Consider the following 20,666-nt stretch of genomic DNA (forward strand, 5'->3'; position numbering starts at 1 on the left):
GCTCTGCCCAGGTGATTGATGTCAAGTTATAATGTTGATGCCACATTGTCACTCTGCTGGCCCAAGATGAGGTTCACACTGTAGGGCTTAAAGGAACCTGGAAATCATTTAATCATCATGATAAACTATTTGACATTGAGGATTTGCCCTATTTTTAGAATATCTCATATAAGCTTTACAATCTGTTGGTAACTACTTCTAAGATCTAATCCTTAAGAAAATAATTCCTCTTAGAGTTTAAAAATTCCGCATTTTTAGCCCCACCCTTTTTGTGTTCTGCAGAGGTGAAAGGTCAGTTACAATTACATAGGTACATAATATACAGGGTGGGGTAAAGTAGGTTTGCAATTGTTCATATGGAAAATAATACAATAATAAATAATAACACAAGAATGAACTCTGTGTTTCGCAGTCACAACTGTAAACCTACTTTTGCCCCACCCTGTATATAACATACTACCTCTTCTTATGTTACAACATGACCCACTAGTAGGGTTGTCAGATTTAACAAATAAAAATTTATAAGACATCCAGTTAAATTTGAATTTTAGATAAATATATATATATATTTTTAGTATAAGAATGTAATATTTAGGATAAGATGTCCTGGGTTCTACTGTAGCCCAATTAAATCAAAACCTGTGGGAGTGGGGCTTGGGTATTGGTAATTTTTAAAGTTCCTTAGGTGATTATAATGGTTTTTCAGGGCCCAGCACCACTGTACTGGGTTAGTCCAGTGTCCCGCAGCATTAGCATCACTGGGAACTTGTAAATACCAAGTTCTAGGCCTTACTTAGACTTAGTGAATCAGATCCTCTGGGCATGGGACCCAGTGATCAGTTTTTAATAAACACTCCCAGTGATTTTGATGCATACTAAAGTTTGAGAACCACTCATCTAGATTAATTAAATGGGAGAGATAGACATTATTTAAATGACCATATAAATATGTAATAGTAAATCTTGCTACGGGCTAGCTAGCTAGAAGTACTGAGTGCTGGGAAAGGGTATGGCAGAGAAACTAGATCTAATCTGGGGTAAAATAGGATGTAATTAGGAAAAGCTTTCCTGGGGAAGTGGTATTGAGCTGAGATGTGAAGGATGAGTAGGAATTAGCCAAAGGTGTGTGGAAAGTGGCACACAGCGTATCTGAAGGAGGGAACAGTAGATGCAAAAGTCTCAGGTGGGAAGAAACTGGCTATGTTGTAGGAATTGAAAGCAAGCTTTGGAATGGCTGGATCTGTCATCAAGAGGGAAGTGTTAAGGGTGGATAGGAGACCAGAGCCAGACCATTCAGGATCTTGAGAAGGGGAAGCCATTGAGGATTTTAGGCTGAGGAGTGACTTGAACAGCTGTTCATTTATAAAAGATCACTCTGGGGTCAGCATGGAGAACAAACTGTAGGGTCCAGGAATGTATGCAGAAAAACTATTATGTGGTGAAAGGTTCTGATGTGGCAGGGCATGTGAGGAGTCCAGGTGGAGGCTGGCATTGGCAAGAAGGAGCGGTGTGGTCCTGGCCAGGTGGCTCAGTTGATTGGAGCATCATCCTATACACCAAAAGGTTGTGGGTTCTATTCCCATTCAGGGCACATACCTAGGTTGCGGATTTGATCCCCAGTAGGGGCACATATGGGAGGCTACCAACTGATGTTTCTCTCTCACTTCAGTGTTTTTCCCCTCTCTCTCTAAAAATCAATAATAACAATAAAAACCACATATCCTCAGGTGATGATTAAAAAAAAAAATTTAAAAGAAGCAGTATGTGGAGGAGTAAAAGTTTGGGCTGCGGAGTCACATAGACCTGTTTGCAGATCCAGTCCCCAATTCTTTTTAGCTATGTGCTTTAGCCAAAATGCTTGACTTTTCTAAGCTTGCTTTCCTTATCTATAAAAGGTGGCGATAATGGCACCTGCTTCATAAGATGTTGAGTAGTCAGAGGATTAAAGGAGTTAATTTATGTAAGCCTGAGCACATAGAAAACCCTCAGTAAAAGTAGGTATTCCAAAATTATAAATCTTGATAACCAAAGCAGTTGATTTTCTCAGTCCAGGACTTGTATATACTTTCTTTTGAGAGGAAAAAATGTTCTCAGGTGGAATTAATTTGGGTTTTACAGATCCAGACAATTTGAGAAGACTTGGTCAAATGAAGTAACTCTCATTTGCCAAGATGGAGGCTTTAAATGAGAAAAATCGTTAAATATTATTCAAAGTATTTTGTAAACACATTTTGAAAGAACATATAAAATGCATATATCATATTGCCTCAGATTTTAGCTTGTAAGCCAAACAAAAACCTATGAATGAAATTGTTAGATATTATTTAGAACACAGATACTTCAAGACATTTTCTGTGGTTACTTTGAAAGCTATAAAGGCAGTTTCACTTGAATTAGAATGTATTTTGATTCGCTTAAATTGCAAATAGTCTTCCCATCATTGGCCATCGATGGTCTGAAGAGGCTTCTGAACGTGAAGCTCATTGATGGTAGTTAGACTTCCATAATCAAATGCTCAGGTTTCTCACTAGTCACTTGGCATTTTTATAGGATGTAGGATGGATAGGTACGTGAGACCTTTTTAAGTTTTCAGTGAGATCCAAATGATTGTATGTGTATACAAGTGATAGTGGTAAATTACCTTAAAATTTAATAAATAACTGAATATTGTTAAGCAGAGTTAATCTTCATAAATAATGTTTTTTAATAGAAAGCAGAGGGTAAAATGTCTTTTTAGATAAATGGTCACTTTTTGGAACAAAAAGCACGCTAATTTTTTTGAATTTGATTTAAGTTTGACCTATTCTTTACAATTTAAGAACAAAATGAAAAGGTGTAACTTGATTAGGGTGCAGGTGAGAAAGTAGAGGTAGGTAAAATGTAAAAGAATTGCTGCTCTTTGGCAGTTTGGCAGTTATATTAGGATCAGGCTGAAATAATTTGGCATTCTTTGATCTACAACAAAAGAGTTATTGAATACATAATCTATCATTAGGCTCCGACTTTAATGGAATGTTAAGCACACATGATTTGTTTGGCATTTTCCCAACACATTGTAGGATTAGTGTGTGAAGTAAATGTGTTTAAGTAGCTGTGACAAATAAGGCAAAAGAAAGCACAGAGTTGAGTTTAAAAAGGTACTTCTGAAAGTTTTTCCCCTTAGAGTTAATTTTAATGTACTGATTGCACTGAAGTTATAGTCACTTGGCTTTAAATATAAAATATGTGTATGACTAGCTCAAATAGGACCATAATTACTCTTCAGACACTGTTGTATAAATGTAATTCACTAACATAACTACAGCCTTTTATGCAAAACCAACATTCTTTAAAACATATGCATCACTGACCAAATATAGACAAATGCCTAATAGCCAGAAATACATTAAAACAATAGTTATGCAAAAAGATGACTGTATGCCAGCAATGCGTGATTTGAAATACCTCATTTTGCTTGTCAATATAAGAAAACATGCTGCCCTAGGGAAAGTGTGATGTTTAATTATGGATATCTCTTTGTGCATCCCAGAAAAAAATGCTTCCCTCTTGTCTTTGGCATTGAATTCCAGTTCAGTCATGTAAATCTTCAAGGCTCATTGTGGTTGCTCAATAAAGGGATATTTGAATATTCTTTCATACAAAATTGTTCCTTTTCCAGTGGCTGCAATGCATTTTACTCAATATTTAGTATTCTGGCTCTAAAAGCATTTTACTACATTATTGGTATTCTGGCTGTAAAACCTGAGAATTGTATTTGTAGGTCTGATTAGTAGCAGTCACACTTTGAATTGTTAGACCTTGCATAAATTAAACTTTTGTGTTTTGCAATTCTTGAATAATTTTGCTAAGCTAATACATTAATCATTTTAGCAGTTTTTTGCTTAAACTTTTGTAATTTTCTGTGTGTTTTATTTTTTTCTGTAATAATTAGGCATCCTAGATCCAACAATTTGTTAAATTATAAGACTCTTAAAATGGCAAGATTTTATGAAATCCAAGTATAGGAAGAAAGTATTGTGAATAGATCCAAGATTTTTTTCTTTCTAGTCTTTCCTCCTAAACATCCAGCAAATCATATCATATTTTAAATAGAGATTAAGTGACTAATCTAAAAATTTTTTATTTTCAATATAACCTTTAAAGCATAGTATTAGAACTTTTTAACTTAATGATCTGATTTTTTTCAATGTGATTTGATACTCTAACTTTAGATGAGTAGGAATATACTTCCACAACAAATTATTTAAATGTTTTAAAAAAGACTTCAAATTTTACTAAATCTTATATTGGTCACTAGTTAATAGGAATGTGTACTTTACCAGTAGATTTAGATAGTATGTTAATGTTTCATTGCCAGGATGCAAGTTTTTTCTACTACTTGTGAAAATTGTCACTAAAAGTAAAAATATAGTGTCTATTTAAGCTACCTTCTGGTTATAGTTCACATTAAAAGTCAGTAGAAACTTTCACAACCTTGCTAATTATCACCAGTACTCCCGCATCTCTGGGTATGAGCTGCAGTTCAATCTTAGGTATCTGTCTGTTTGACTAAGAGACATACACTTGTAATATGAATACATGCACATATTTAGGGCTTAACGTCTGTAAAGAGGGAGTAGCCACTAACAACTTTATTAGAGGGTCCTGCATAGTAGTGGTATTTATTTACTAGCCTAAATTAAGCTAAATTACTTAGAATGATCTTGTTAAACTATTTTATCTGTCTCTTTACAAAGAAATGCTCTCTAACGTGCTTGAGGAATTTTAAACATATTGAGAGATTCAAAGGCATGACCTTTTATTGGGTATAGTAAATGATCTGTAACAAGAAGATTCTAGGTTAATTAAACAAATTACTCTAGTCAATGGTACAAGAAGCATAGCTGACAAGAGATGAAATTTACATTAATTTATCTTATTTACAGAGAATTAACCTAAATTTGGTGTTTATTCATTCCATTTGGATATGCCAGCATTATCTTCATTAAGAAATAATATTATCTCGGTTGTGTCAGACATTTGACGAAGAACTCAGGGATGTTTACCAACTCCTAAATAACTACCTTGAAAAGAATAGTGGGCGTGATGAATATAAAGCTGTTGAATTAATCTATCAACAAATTGCTAAAGCAGATGTTGAGGGGCATGAGGTTTGGGCCAAGTGGAAGAGTTAGTGGAGGAAGGCAGCTCAGTGCAGTGATTCATTACATGACCTCTGGAGTTAAGCAGCTCAGGTTTCATGCCTGGATCTGCCTCTTGCTAACTTGGATCACATACTTTTCTTCCCCGAGCCTCAGTGTCTGCATTTGTAAAATGAGGATGCTAACAACAGTGCCTAGTTCACAAAGTTATTGGGTAGGTTAAGTGACATGATCTATTCAAGACCCTAGTATATATGCTTACATTAGGTATTATATTAAGACTCAGAAGTGAGAATTTTTTTCTTTGAGTTGGGAAACAGAATGAGAAGATGGTTCAAGTGGCAGAGGTTTGAAAGAGGGAGGTTGATTTTAAATTGGATAAGGGAACGTGCCCACAGAATTTAAAGCTGGAATGGACCTTTGGCACAGTCTGGTTCAGCTCCTGTCCCAATGTATAGGTAAAGGAGCAAGGCTTAGGAAGAGCAAGTGACTTATCACACATAATATAAGCATGAGGACTGAAACCAGGAGTCCCAACATCATATTCAGTTCCCAGATATGTTTTAAAAAACATATAATTCATATACCATGCAATTTATCATTTTAAAGTTTACATTTTAGTGATTTCCAGTATATTCACAAGGTTGTACAACCAACAGCACTGTCTAATTCCAGAACATTGTATCCCCTCCAAAAGAAGTTCCATATCTGTTAGCAGTCACTTCCTAATCCCTCTCCCCTCAGTCCCTGACAACCACCAATCTCCTTTCTATGGATTTGCCCATTTTGGACGTTTCATGTAAACAGAATCAGGCAATAGGTGGCCTTTGTCCCTGGTTCCATATACTTAGCATAATGTTTTCAAGGTTCATCCATGTTGTAGCCTGTATCAGTACTTCATTCCTTTTGATAGCTAAGTAATTTTCCATTATGGATTTACCACATTTTGTTTTGTGGAGCGATATTTGGCAGTTCCCAGATTCTTAAAAGAAGTTAGGACTGAGGAAATTTGAAGAAAGAAAAAAAAAAAGTTTAAGGGTGATGCAAAGCAATGGGAACACCAAATTCCCTAAGTGTTCATCAGTGACTCTAAAACCTCTGAAGGTCTAAATTGCTTAGCCTATTCAAAGGCTCAGACCTGAAAATGGTTAAACTTAGAAATCAAGATGAATTATTCCTCTGCCCTCCTTGCTGTTCAAGGGATAGGCCACTGTGGCATGTTTTTACCGTAACCTTTTGGCCTCATTTTAGGCCATGAGATACACAAGCTAAGCTGGGTCAATGTAATTTACTAGTACAGAAATTTGGAATCAAGACTCATCAATCCCAGTCAACTACTCATGAGCTGGATCAAAGTACATGTAAACATTTGGGAGCTCTGGGCATCCATCCTCCACAGTGGCTCAGAGGAATGTCCTGCACAGAGAGGAGAAGGAGAGAGACAGAATGCTGCCTGAGGTCCCAGAGCTTTCCCTGCTTTTTAGGTTTTATTTCTACCAGGCTCAGATATTCTTGGGTTCTAAGAAACAAAAATAAAAATAGCTAACATTTATCAAGCACTTGTTATGTGCCAGGTGTGTTGCAGGTATTAATTCTTTTGAGCCTAACATAAATCCTACTATGATTATCCTGTTTTTAGATAAAGAACCTGACCCACAGAGGTTAAGGAACTTGTCCAAGGTCGAATATAGGGAGTTGCAAAGCCATAATTCAAACCTGTCTCTGTAGCCTCTCATTAAGCTCCCCATTACAGCCCAAGTCAGCTTGAGTTAGTTTCTATCACAACCAAAAGAACCTTGACCAAAAAAAGGTCTTTGTGCTCTTTCCCTACCTCCATTTCTTCCAGTCTCCTTATATATATTTTTTCAGTCACTTTCTGGCACCACATACACATATCTACACTCAGTTCCAAAATCCTAGCTGCTTAAGACCTCTATGCCCTTGTTTATATGCTTGGAATGCGTTGTGGCTCTGTTAGCTCCTGCCATCTTTTAGGGTCTCTGCCCTAACTCTCGTCCTCTATTGAGCATTTATGACTTCTCTCTGCTCCTCCCTGGTCCCCACCTCCATGGAACTCTCTACTCCCTCCTTCATGCTTACACTCTCTGACCTCCACCCGTCAGCTCTAACAAGCTATTGAATTTACTTCTTTAAAAACCTTTATGCTTCTTTGAAGACAATAGGTGGTCTCGTCATCTTCACTCTCATGGCATGTAACAAGTGCTCAATAAATAATTATTGAACGAATAAAACAATAAAAATCTTTGAGGATTCATAAGGTATTTTACTACGAGAGCTGACATTAGTAAATGCATGTATGTGCACAAGTGTGCAGGTATAGACGGGATAGAGAATATTATTGTCTTTAAGTTCAAGGATATTTCTGAATCTATATATGTACATATGTCCATACATCTATATATACATTTAGAACTAAATAAACATATGTCAATTTTATCATCAGAGATCCTGGGAAATTTATTATCCTGCCTACCACTTTGTCCCATTCTCTTCTGGAGGCAGCAGGCACCAATGCCTTCGAATAGGAGAGTGATTGACTGAGCGCCTTCTTTAGAATCAAGAGGACAGAAAGAACAAGAGATTGTTCAGTCCAGCCTCATACCTTCGATGTCTTAATGATGCATGAGGTTAAATTCTTATTTCATCTCTTAGATGTTTTAAACAATGATGACTCTATAATTTCTTGGGAACATATTCCAAGGTTACATCAAGAGAGATCATTAAGGAAGATTTTCTGATGTATGTGTAATCCCTTGCTTTAACTTCAACACGTTTTTCATATAATTTCTTATGTAATTGAAAATGATAAATGTTTTTTAATAAGTATAATTGCCACTTGTTTTTTTTCCTTTAGGCAACCCCCTTCCCACCCCCGCCCGAACCCCCCCCCACACACACACTCCATATAAGATTCAGCAATTTCATAGCATCTCTGTAATTTACTTGTTGGTTTTCTCTGGACACTCTATAGATTCTAGAGAGAGGAATTTAGCCCTGATAAGATATGTGCCCAGAAACCACTATAGGCACTTTCAAAATGTGCTCCTAAGGAAGATTTCTTCTAGGTGCTTTCTCTTCCTTATTCCTGCTCAAATTCATGTTCTCTGAATCACAGTAAACTGGTTATTCATAAATAAGAATGCCAGGAAATTCACGTCTAGAGCAGATTCTAATGGAAGTTGCCACAATACTCTCTAAGTTATGGTTTTTGAAATTATTTTGTTAAAATTTTGCCTGTTAGTGTTCAAAATTATTTTTGAAGAGATTATTCTGTCTTGGCAAATATAACCTTATTTCTGTTATTTAAAAAAAATATTTGCCCCAAAGAATGAGTTCTGAACAAGGAAGGATAGAGCACTAGGTCATTTTATGGGGTACTTTCTCAAATTTCAAAGTTTTTAAGAAGAATTCTGGAAAATGAGTTTCTTTAAATGAAGTTTTATCCCTTACTAGATAAAAACAGAATTGAGAATACTTTTATCTCTTTCTTAAATAATAATTTAAAAATTCACTTAGGAATCTTGGGCCTTTGATGATAAGAAATACTCTTTTTTGCCCTGGTCAATGTAGCTCAGTTGGTTGTTTTGTCCCATGCCCCAAGGAGGGGTTGCCGGTTCAGTTCCCTGTTGGGGCCCACTTCCAGGTTGCAGGTTTGGTCCCCTGTTGGGGAGTGTGCAGGGAGCAGCTAATCAATGTTTCTCTCTCCCTCTCCTTTCCTCTCTCTCTCAAAGCAAAAAAAATCAATGAAAACATATTTTTTAAAACGAGAACTACTGCTTTTCTAGGGGAGTGACACTTTTCAGAGTATTCCAGACTATCCATTTTCACAGGAGCTAAGGTTGAAGTATATGCTTAAGGGAATAAACCAAAGACTAACTCTGATCTAGCAGTCATTTTGCTTGTAATATGGTTTACTTTTGAGGTTTTCTAGCCCAATTTTTGGGTATCTAGATAATGATAAATCAGTTTATGTTCCAAGTTCATAGCGATTGACTTATAAATACTCTTGAATAAAGTTGGCTTCTTTCCTGGCAGTTAAATCTAAGAACAACTTAAAATAATTGTATAATGTTATTACTTCCTACAAGTAATTCTGATAAATTATCTTTGAAATTTTTAAAAAAGGAGTGAGAGTAAATTCTTGACATTGCCTAGGAAATAGTTCTGGATGCAGATGAAATTTGAAAATGATGTAGGAGTCCCATAAAGGCACTTCACCAAGTGCCGGTTCTGTTTCCACTCTTGTCTTCTGTTCTGTTGTTTGTGTTCAGCACTCTGATGCTGAATTTTTTGCATGTAGCCTAGTATACGTGTAGGCTGCACTCTGAGGCAAGCACACAACCAAATTACTGTTTTCAGGACTCTGAATGTCTAATGGAAAGATACTTGATAGTGTGGGTGTTGCCATTTTGGAAAACAGAATAGCAAAGATTGTTAATATTTTGGTAAAAGTTCAGACTGAGCTCCCCTCCTGCTTTTCTTCCTACATGTTTTTCAGACACCAGAACCATGTGTTGTTATTATCTAGTTAATTATGTTATTTCTGGTTGTCTTACAGAAAAGTTCCTCTCCACGTGAACTCTAGCAAATAGCAAGTTAAAAGTAAAGTAAATGGAGCTATCAGAGACCATGTTCTGGGGAGATGTTTATCCCTAATTGTTTTCTTTTTAAAATAATTACTTGCATTATGAGAAGATTGTTCTTTAACCTAACTTTTAGTCTGTATGATCCGATAGTATTTCTAACAATAACAAAAATGGAGAGAAACCTGTTATAAAAAGAACTCAACTGGGGTTTGACGTTCTGTTTCTAGAGCAGCTCACTGAATAATTGTGAGACTGATAAAGTTTACCTTTCAATCCCAAGCCTCCCCCCCTTTTTCTCTTCTTGTCTCCTTTTCAATAAGGAGCTGATATCAGCCACTTCTTAGAGTGAATTTTAAAATGTTGTGTTAACAGCTTTTCTCACACTGCTTCTTGTAAACATTAGTGCCTCATGATATGCTAATAGGTCTTACATGGAAAAAGAGTGTTTTGATATTAAACAGCTTGGGCCCTGGCTGGGTGGCTCAGTTGGTTGGAGCACTGTCCCATACACCAAAAGGTTGTGGGTTCGATTCCCAGTGGGGCACATAACCTAGGTTGTGGGTTCGATTCCTGGTCAGAGAGTGTGAGATAGGCAACTGATTGATGTTTTTTTCTCACATTAATGTTTCTCTCTCTTTCTCTCTCCCCCTTCCCCCCTCTTTCCCTCCCTCTCTCTCCCTCTCCCTTCTTCTCTCTCTCCCTTTCTCTCTCTCAAATCAATAAAAACCTATCCTCAGGTGAGGATTTAAAAAAATAAAAAAGCTTGGAATATGCTAATTAAACAAAATTGAACAGTACTTCTTTAATATGATCTTTTGTCTTTAATATGCTCTTTTGTTTTTCTTTTTGACATATAATTCACATAACATAAAGTTATGTTAAAGTGTAGAATTCAGCGATTCTTAGTATATTCACTGTGTTCTGCAACCATCACCACTAATTTGAAAACTAATTTCCTTCACCCCAGAAAAAAACCACTAATTTCCTTCACCCCAGAAAAAAACCCATGCCTCATAACAGTCAGTCCCAAATCCCTCTTTCTCTCATTGCCTGGCAACCACTAATCTACTTTCTTTCTCTATGGATTACCTGTTCTGGACTGGATTCATTTTATATAAATGAAATCTATAATATGTGGCCTTTTGTGACTGTCTTCTTTTACTTAACATGTTTTCAAGGTTCATCCACATTGAAGCCTGTTGAAGAATGAAGGACTTCATTCTTATTTATGGCTTAATAATAATCCATTCTATGGATATTCCATATTTTATTTATCCATTCATCTGTTGATGGACATTTGGGTTGCTTCCATTTTTGGCTATTATGAATAACATTCCTATGAATATTCATGTACAAGTTTCTCATATAAACATGTATTTTGAATTCTTTTGGGTATATAGATAGGAGCAAACTAGTGGGTCACATGGTAAGTCTATGTTTAACTTTTTGAGGAACTGCCAAACTGTTTTTACAGCAAGTGAACCATTTTACAGTTCCAGTAGCAATATATGAGGTCCCAATTTCTCTGCATTCTTTTATTAAAAAATAGGTTTAATCTTTATTGTTGAAAGTATTACAGATGGCTCCTGCACCCTACTCCTGCCCCCTCCCAAGCCCTTCCCAGCACTATCCTTTGTCCATGGGCTATGCATATATGCATATAAGTTCTTTGATCAATCTCTTCCCACTCTCCCCCCCTTCCCTCTGAAATACGTCAGTCTGTTGCATGCTTCAGTGTCTCTGGATCTGTTTTGTTCATCAGTTTATTTTTTTCATTAGATTCCACATATAAGTAAAATCATGTGGTACTTGTCTTTCTCTGACTGGCTTATTTCACTTAGCATAATAATCTCCAGTACCCTCCATGCTGTCCCAAAGGGTAACAGATCCTTCTTTCTTACAGCTGCATAGTATTCCATGGTGTAAATGTGCCAGATTTTTTTATCCACTCATCTGCTGATGGGCACTTGGGCTGTTTCCAGATCTTAGCTATTGTAAATTGAGCTGCTATGAACAGAGGGGAGCATATATTCTTTCTGATAAGTGTTTTGGGTTTCTTAGGATATATTCCTAGAAGTGGGATCACTGGGTCAAATGGCAGTTCCATTTTAAATTTTTTGAGGAAACTCCATACTGTTTTCCACAATACTGCACCAGTCTGCATTCCCATCAGCAGCGTACTAGGGTTCCGCTTTCTCCACACCCTCGCCAGCACATGTCGTTTGTTGATTAGTTGATGGTAGCCATTCTGACAGGTGCGAGATGATACCTCATTGTGGTTTTAATTCGCATCTCTGATGAATAGTGACTTTGGGCATTTTTTCATATGTCTCTTGGCCATCTGTATGTCCTCTTTGGAGAAGTGTCTATTTAGGTCCTTTGCCCATTTTTTAATTGGATTGTTTGTCTTCCTTTTGTTAAGTTGTATGAGTTTGTCATATATTTTGGATATTAACCCTTTATCAGATGTATCATTGGCAAATATGTTCTCTTATATAGTGGGTTCCCTTTGCATTTTGTCGATGGTTTCTTTTGCTGTGCCAAAACTTTTTATTTTGTTGTAGTCCCATTTGTGTATTTTCTCCTTTGTTTCCCTTGCCCTAGGAGATGTATCAACAAACATAACTGCTACAAGAAATGTCTGAGATTTTGCTGCCTATGGTTTCTTCTAGGACTTTTCTAGTTTCATGACTTACATTTAAATCTTTTCTCCATTTTGAGTTTATTCTTGTATATGGTGTAAATTTGTGGTCTAGTTTCATTTTTTTTTTTTTTTTTTTTTTGCATTTACCTGCCCAATTTTCCCAAACCATTTACTGAAGAGACTGTCTTTACTCCATTGGATGCTCTTGCCTCCTTTGTCAAATATTAACTGAATGTAATGTCGTGAGTCGATTTCTGGGTTTTCTTTTCTGTTCCACTGATCTATAAGTCTGTTCTTGTGCCAGTACCATGCTGTTTTGATTACAATGGCTTTGTAGTATAACTTGATATCTGGTATTGTGATCCCTTCAACTTTGTTTTTCTTTCTCAAGATTGCTGCAGCTATTCGGGGTCTTTTTTGGTTCCATATACATTTTTGGAGTATTTGTTCTAGATGTGTGAAATATGCCATTGATATTTTAATAGGATGGGTTGAATCTATAGATTGCTTTGGGTAGTATAAAAGGCATCCAAATTGGAAAGGAGGAAGTAAAACTGTCATTATTCGCAGATGACATAATATTGTATATGGAGAACCCTCAAGGCTCCACCAAAAGACTACTAGAATTTAATAAATGAATTCAGCAATGCAGCAGGACACAAAATTAATACCCCAAAATCAGTGACATTTTTATACACCAAAAAGGAACTCTCAGAAAGAGAAACTAAAAAAAAATCCCATTTATCATTGCAACTAAAAATGTAAGATACTTAGGAATAAACTTAAGGAGATAAAAGACCTGTACTCAGAAGACTACAGTACATTGAAAAAAGAGATGGAGGAAGACATAAACAAGTAGAAGAATATACCATGTTCATGGGTTGGTAGAATCAACATCATTAAAATGTCCATGCTACCCAAGCAATCTATAGATTCAGTGCAATCCCTATTAAAATACCAATGGCATACTTCACAGATCCAGAGAGAGTACTCTACATTCTTAATAACACTTGTTACTTCTTCCTTCCTTCTTCCTCCTCTTTCTCCTCCTTCTTCAGATAAGAAATGGTATCTGATTGTGTTTGATTTTCATTTCCCTAATGACTAATGATGTTGAACATCTTTTCATGTATTTATTGGTCATTTGTGTATCTTTGGAGGAATGTCTATTCAAGGCCCTTACCCACTTTTAAAACTGGATTATGAGTCTTTTAATTGTTGAATTGTAAGCTTAATATATTTTTTTACACCATGAGTTTTTAAAAACAGCATTAATAAGCTTTCTTACAAAAATTTATGTTAGCATGGAGGTTTTATTTTTTCCCCCAAAGAACATCTGTTTACAGCTTTCAGAGCTAGTTTTACATGGGCCAATATGGGAAGCACTATTTTAAGAAATAGTCCATTATGACTAAGCGATTTTTTAAATCCCTGGATTGCCAGGATGGTTTGATCTCAGAACATCTAGTATGTTTCTTCATTGTTTTCCAATTTTCTGACAGTGAAGAACTGCTTGTGAAATTTTTAAAAATGCTAATATTTAAAAACTAAAAAGATTAACATTTTGTCCTGTGTGTAAAAGGGCTTTTAGCCTTTATACAACCAAAAGAAAAGAACCAATACCCGGAAAGTAGCAAAAACTCAGACCTTTTACGAAAGAAGAATGACAAATGTCCAATAAATGTGAGCAAAATATTCAACTTACTGCTAATAAAAATGCGTAATTAAAACAATTATGGCCCGGCTGGGCGTGGCTCAGCAGTTGAGCATCGACCTAGTATCCAGGTGATCTCCGTTTGATTCCCGGTCAGGGCACATGCCTGGGTTGTGGGCTCGATCCCCAGTCAGGGGCATGCAAGAGGTGGCCAATCAATGACTCTCTCATCATTGATGTTTCTATTTCTCTCTCTCCCTCTCCTTTCCTCTCTCTGAAACCAATAAAGATATATTTAAAAAAACACACACAACAAAACAAACAAAACAAACAATTATGAAGTACTATATTTTTAATTTGGCAAAGATGTTTAAAATCATGTGTACTTAATTCTGACACCAGTGCTGCGAAATAGGTATTTATTGTTGATGTCAGTGTATGTGGTTTATTTATCTAGACAGCAGCCTGATAATATATAAACTGAGAGCTTAAAATGTTCATGTACTTTGATGTAGTTCTTTTCCTTTTGAGAATTTATTATAAATTTTAAGAAACTGAAATCTAGACAGAGGTTGATGTATATCATTGTTCACAAAAGCACTAAAATCTGAAAGTGATCTAAATGTCCAATAACAGGGGACTGATGAAATATGTTAGATATTAATGGGAAGGAATATTGTGCTGCCATTAAAATTATATTTTTGAATAATATTTAATGTCATGTGAAGATGGTTACAGTATAATGGACATAACCTTATGTACATACACACACACATAGTTTGGAAATTCATCTTGCTTTCCCAAATAGTTACACATCCAAATTCACCTACTAAAGAAACTATAGAAACCTTATTATTTGACATGATCAGCAGTGGTATTAAGTCAGTTTAAAAAGTTGGGCAGGTATTTTTATTGTTTATTTTCTATGAATGACTAAATAACATAGTTTGTTAAAAAGCAGTCAATCCTATGGGCAGAGTGTGGGCTAGGGAGAGGATAACTGGGAGTACTTGTATGGGTTTTGATACTAAATATGATGATCAGATAATAAATTTGCCAGTTTTGAGATGTAAGCTAAGGACCATTGTATAAATTTGGATCTACTGATGGGCGTTTCACTAGATTTTTTTGGTTTTATTTATTTTTTAAAATAAAAACCAAATTTCCAGTTTAGTTTTTTTTAAAATGGAGCAAGAACATAAGCAGATTTGTGAAGAAGTTTAAGTGTAATGATTTTTGTTTAGTAATTTTTTACAGGTACCTTTTCTACCATAATGTGAAAACAGAATTTCTTTAGCTCCTTTTTACCAAGTCTGGACATAGAATTAAGTTAGTTTCTTTATAAACAACAAATCTCTGTCTTAGGAGTATTCATTTTTCATCAGCTTATATAGCATTTAATGAAGCTGTGTTAGGATAATAACAGATTTGAGGGCACACACTAAGTAAGCAGATATATAAGGAGACACCAGAGAAGCACACTTACGGAAGCACAGAAATCAAAGAGAAAAGCAGTGGTACCTACTTCCCCATGTGCAAGGCTATTGTGACCACATGAATTGGTGAAAGACATGTGATCACAGGGACATTTACATGATTTTATGTTATGGTACTCATCAAATGACTGATGTTATTTTTAAAAGTAATTTGATAGGAATTTGAAGTAATCTCAACCTACTTTTTAACATTTTGTTATGAAAATTTTCAAACATATATTAAAGTTGAAAGAATTTTATAGGGACCACCTGCCATCTAGGTAAAATTTGTAATGATGAAATGCACAAATCTTGAGGATACATGAGAGCTGATAAATGTACACATCTGTGTGACCCAAACCCCTATCAAAATATAGAACATTACCTCAATGCCAGAAAGTTCCCTCAGGCTTCTCCTCCATCAACTCTCATTCCTGCTTCCCAGAGGCAACCACCATTTTTATTTTGTTCCACCATAGGTTAGTTTTGCCTGCTCTAGAACTGTATAAATGCAGTCATCATTCGTGTAAGCCTTCTTTCACTTAGCAGAATCAATTTGAGAATTATCCACGTTATGTGTATCAGTAGTTTGTTCTTCTTATTGTTATTATTATTATTATCATTTTTAATCCTCACCCAAGGAATGAGGATATTTTTCCATTATTTTTTTTTAGAGAGAGTGGAAGGGAGGGTGGAGGGGGAGAGAGAGAGAGAAACACTGCTGTGAGAGAGACACATCAATTGGTTGCCTCCCACGTGCACCCTGCGGGGATCGGACCTGCAACCCAGGTATGCGCCCTTGACTGGGAATCAAACCTGCGACCCTCCTATGTGCAGGCCAGTGCTCTAACCACTGAGCCACGCCTGCCAGGGCAATAGTTTGTTCTTTTTTATTATTGAGTAGTATTCCTATGTTTTTCCACTCTCCTCTTGTTAGACACCTGGGTTGTTTTACTTTTGGGTTATTATGCATATAGCTGCTATGAACATACTGTACAAATCTTTTTGTGAATACAGTTGACCTTTGAACAGTGTGGGGCACTGACCCTCCATCCCCCCAACTCTCCACACACGCAGTCAAAAATATCCAAGTATAATTTTTGACTCCTCAAAACTTAGTTGTCCCTTGGTATCCATGAAGGATTGGTTCCAGGACCCCATGGATACCAAAATCCACAGATGCTCAAGTCCCTATATAAAATAGTATACAGATCAATGCATATAGTCAGCCCTTTGCATCCACAGACTCCCAACCATGGATCAAAAATAGTACAGATATTTATTGGAAAAAACCCATGTGGTTCAAGGGTCAATTGTATATGTTTTCATTTTTATTAGGTAACTACATAGTAGTGACATTGCTGGGTCTTGTTTTATATGAAGCTGCTAGACCTTTTTCCAAAACAGTTGTGCCTTTGTACCCTCTCACCAACATACTATTAGAGTTGGAATTGCTCTGCATCTTCACCTACAGTTGGTGTTGTCAGTGTTTTTAATTTTAGCTGTTTTGGTGGGTATTTGGTGGTACCTTATTGTGGTTTTAATTTGCATTTTCCATCTAACTAATGATGTTGTGTACCTTTTCACATGCTTTTTGGTCATTTTTATCAAATGTCTGTGCAAATATTATGTCTATTTTTAAAAAATCAAGCTGTCTACTTATTGAGTTATAGGAGTTTTTAGGTACCAGTCCTTTATCAGATGTATGTTTTGTGAGTCTGTATTCCCATTCAGGGCTTGCCTCTTCCTTTTCTCAATGATGCATAGATGTTTTACATTTTGATGAACTCTAATGTATCATTTTTTTCTTTTATGGTTATTGCTTTCTGTGTTCTATCTGTGAAGACATTGACTACCTTAATGAAAATCTATTTTTTTTAATCCATGCTCTAGGTGATGGAGCCTAGAAAGTAGCTAATTTTCAATCTTCACAACCTTTGGTTGAGTAGAAAGCAGATCCTAGAGTTCATATACAACATTTCTAAAAGTTTCTCATTAAGCATTGTCTACTTGTGTAAAATAGTCAGGACATTTTCCATTATATGGCACCATTTTTACACTTAAAAGTTTTTCATTCCACATGTGCAAGCTTCTGAATTTAATGTGCCACTTTATAAAGGACTGAAATTGCTGCAGACTCCTAGATTACATTGTGATAAGCCAAATGGGCTTCAGGACACTCCCTTCACACCAGAGACACATGCCAGAAGCCAAACAGATGGTAAACTAAGCAGAAGTGACCCTCGGCATTCTCATTAGAGCAGTTGTGGAAATTTTAATGGGCCCCCATTTGCCTTGTTCTCTATCTAATACCCTTTGAACTGCCACTTTTCTTTCTTGTTACAAGTCAACAACCACCATGTATATTTTAATAAGGATTATCAAACACAATTTGCCCAGAAGATGTACAGCCCTCTAATGCTAATTAGCCAAGTTTAAATAATCACTGAGTTCTGGGATAATTGGAAAGAAACACTGTTTTTCTTGCCAGTGCATAATTACTAATTAACAGGAAGATAAAGTATCTGTGTAGCAGTCATATCTAGAAGAATCTGTTAACAGTTAATTAACCAATGAGTTGGTGCCAAGTTAATGTTGGTCAAGAAAGTTTACAGATCAAGTTCTCTTGTAAAATAAATAAATAAATATATAAAATTACATAGTTGAGCCAGAGCAGAGCATGGGTGGAATAAAAACTGTGTGACCTTGGCTTAGCATTACAGTGCTTAAGGCAGACAGTCATTACATGAAAGAATTAGTGTTTCTTTGGCTCTAAATATTAAAACCATCAACTGATGGTTGCTACTCTGCTACTTACACATAAGATTTGAGGCCTCATTAATTTGCTTTTCTCTTGATCCTAATAATTACAGGGGCTTTCTTTGCCTTAAAAAATCCTTATGAAATTGGGCTACCACTTCTGTGTTTTTCTGCTTTTTAGAGTTAGGACTTGAGTGCATGAAATGAGTAGCTGAAGATTCACAAAGAAGAAAATAGAAGCTTGACTGCAAATTTTTTTTGTTTTTGTTAATGCAGAAATTACCATTATTTTATTCTTCAAAATTATTTGAAAACAAATACATTAAGCCATTTTTAAAAGTTAACATTTTCATTAAAGAATAGCATGCTTTTAAATCTATTTTTAATTTTTTCATTTAGACTAATGAGTGAGTGGGTAGCATTGAATACACACTGCTTAAAGAATAAATTGTTTTAAAATCTCATTTGTTTGTGGAGTTTTTAATCACTGGGCAAAAACTAAAAATTTAATTATTTCCTTATAAATACATTAAAACTTTTGCAAAATTTTGGTAGAATTCAGAAGTTCTGTAAATAATAAAATACTGACTTTTAAAAAAGATAACAAGGTGATAGAACACTTGGTAAAACTATGACTTCATAGATTATGATGCAAATGAATATTTTTGCTAATTTATTTTGAAACAAATGAAAGTGAGTAAACTTTGTAGTAGAAACATTTTAATCCTTGTACACACACTTTCACATAACACATTGAAAGGTTAGGAAGAATTATCAAAGTAGGAATTTTAATATTACAGTTTATTCCCTTATATTCAGACCTCAGTTATACCTAAAAATAGTCTGTCTTGAAAGAGTGAAGGAAGGAGAATCAATGTAGTGTGTTCATTTTACTTCATTTTTGTCTGCTCTTTTGATAATAGGGTATCACTTAACCAATTTACTTAAAAATTTTTTAAATCATTTTTTATTTTTCAGTTACAGTTGACATACAATATTATATTAGTGCCAGGTGTACTCTCCATTGATTAGACATTATATAACTTACTAAGTGATCATCCTGATAAATATTGTACCTATATGACACCTTACATAATTATTAGAATATTGTTGACTATATTCCCTGTGCTGCACTTTACATCCCCATGACTATTTTGTAACAACCAATTTGTACTTCTTAATCACTTCACTTTTTTCACCCATCCCCCAAACTCCCTCCCATCTGGCAGCCATCAAAATGGTCTATGTATTTATGAGTCTGTTTCTGTTCTGCTTGTTCATTTATTTTTTTTAACATTCATTTGTTGATAAATATGTGTTTATTGCCATTTTATTGTTCATCTTTTTATCTTTTCTTATTCTTCTTCTTCAAGAAGACCCTTTTTAACATTTCATGTAGTACTGGTTTGATGGTGATGAACTTCTTTAGTTTTTTTTCTTATCTGGGAAGCTCTTTGTATGTCCTGGGATTCTAAATGATAGCTTTGTTGGTAGAGCAATCTTGGTTGTAGGTCCTTGCTTTTCATCACTTTGAATATTTCTTGCCACACCCTTCTGGCCTGTAAAGTTTCTATTGATAAAGAGCAGCTAACAGTCTTATGGGAGCTCCCTTGTAGGTAACTAATTGCTTTTCTCTTTCTGCTTTTAAGATTCTCTCTTTGCCTTTAATCTTTTTCATTTTAATTATGATGTATTTGGTGCAGTCTTCTTTGGGTACATCTTGTTTGAAACTCGTTCTGCTTCCTGGACTTGTATGTCTGTTTCCTTCATCAGGTTAAGGAAGTTTTCTGTCATTATTTTTTCAAATAGGTTTTCAATTTCTTGCTTTTTCTCTTCTTCTGGTGCTTCCATGATGCAAATGTTGGAATGCTTGAAGTTGTCCCTGAGGCTCCTTACACTATACTCATTTTTAAAATTTTTTTGGCTGTTCTGAATGGGTATTTTTTGCTTCCTTATATTCCAAATTACTGATTTGATTATTGGTTTCATCTACTCTACTGTTAATTCCCTGTAAATTATTCATTTCAGTTATTGTATCATTCATTTCTGACTGGTTCTTTTTTATGCTGTTGAGGCTCTCACTAAGTTTCTTGAGCATCCTTATAACCATTGTTTTGAACTCTGTTTCTGGTAGTTTGCTTGCCTCCATTTAATTTAGTTCTTTTTTTTGAGATTTCTTATGTTCTTTCATTTGGGATATGTTTCTTTGTCTTTGCATTTTGGCTGCTTCCTTATGTTTATTTCTATGTATTAAGTAGAGCTGCTATATCTCCCGGACTTGATAGAGTGGCCTTTGTAGTAGGTCTCCTGTAGGACCCAGTGGTGCAGCCTCTCCAGTTACCTGAGTTGGGCACTCCAGGAGCACCTCTATGTGGGCTGTGTGCA

The 20,666-nt window shown here is 35.5% G+C and overlaps 1 protein-coding gene across 2 annotated transcripts in view; it reads left to right on the forward strand.

Annotated features, from left to right (window-relative positions):
• RELN (reelin) overlaps positions 1–20,666 on the forward strand; it is a 484,957-nt gene that overhangs the window by 70,927 nt on the left and 393,364 nt on the right. The gene's annotated exons all lie outside the window — the stretch shown is intronic.

The sequence above is a fragment of the Miniopterus schreibersii genome (assembly GCF_964146895.1).
Source record: "Miniopterus schreibersii genome assembly, chromosome: 9".
Taxonomy (NCBI): Eukaryota; Metazoa; Chordata; class Mammalia; order Chiroptera; family Miniopteridae; genus Miniopterus; species Miniopterus schreibersii.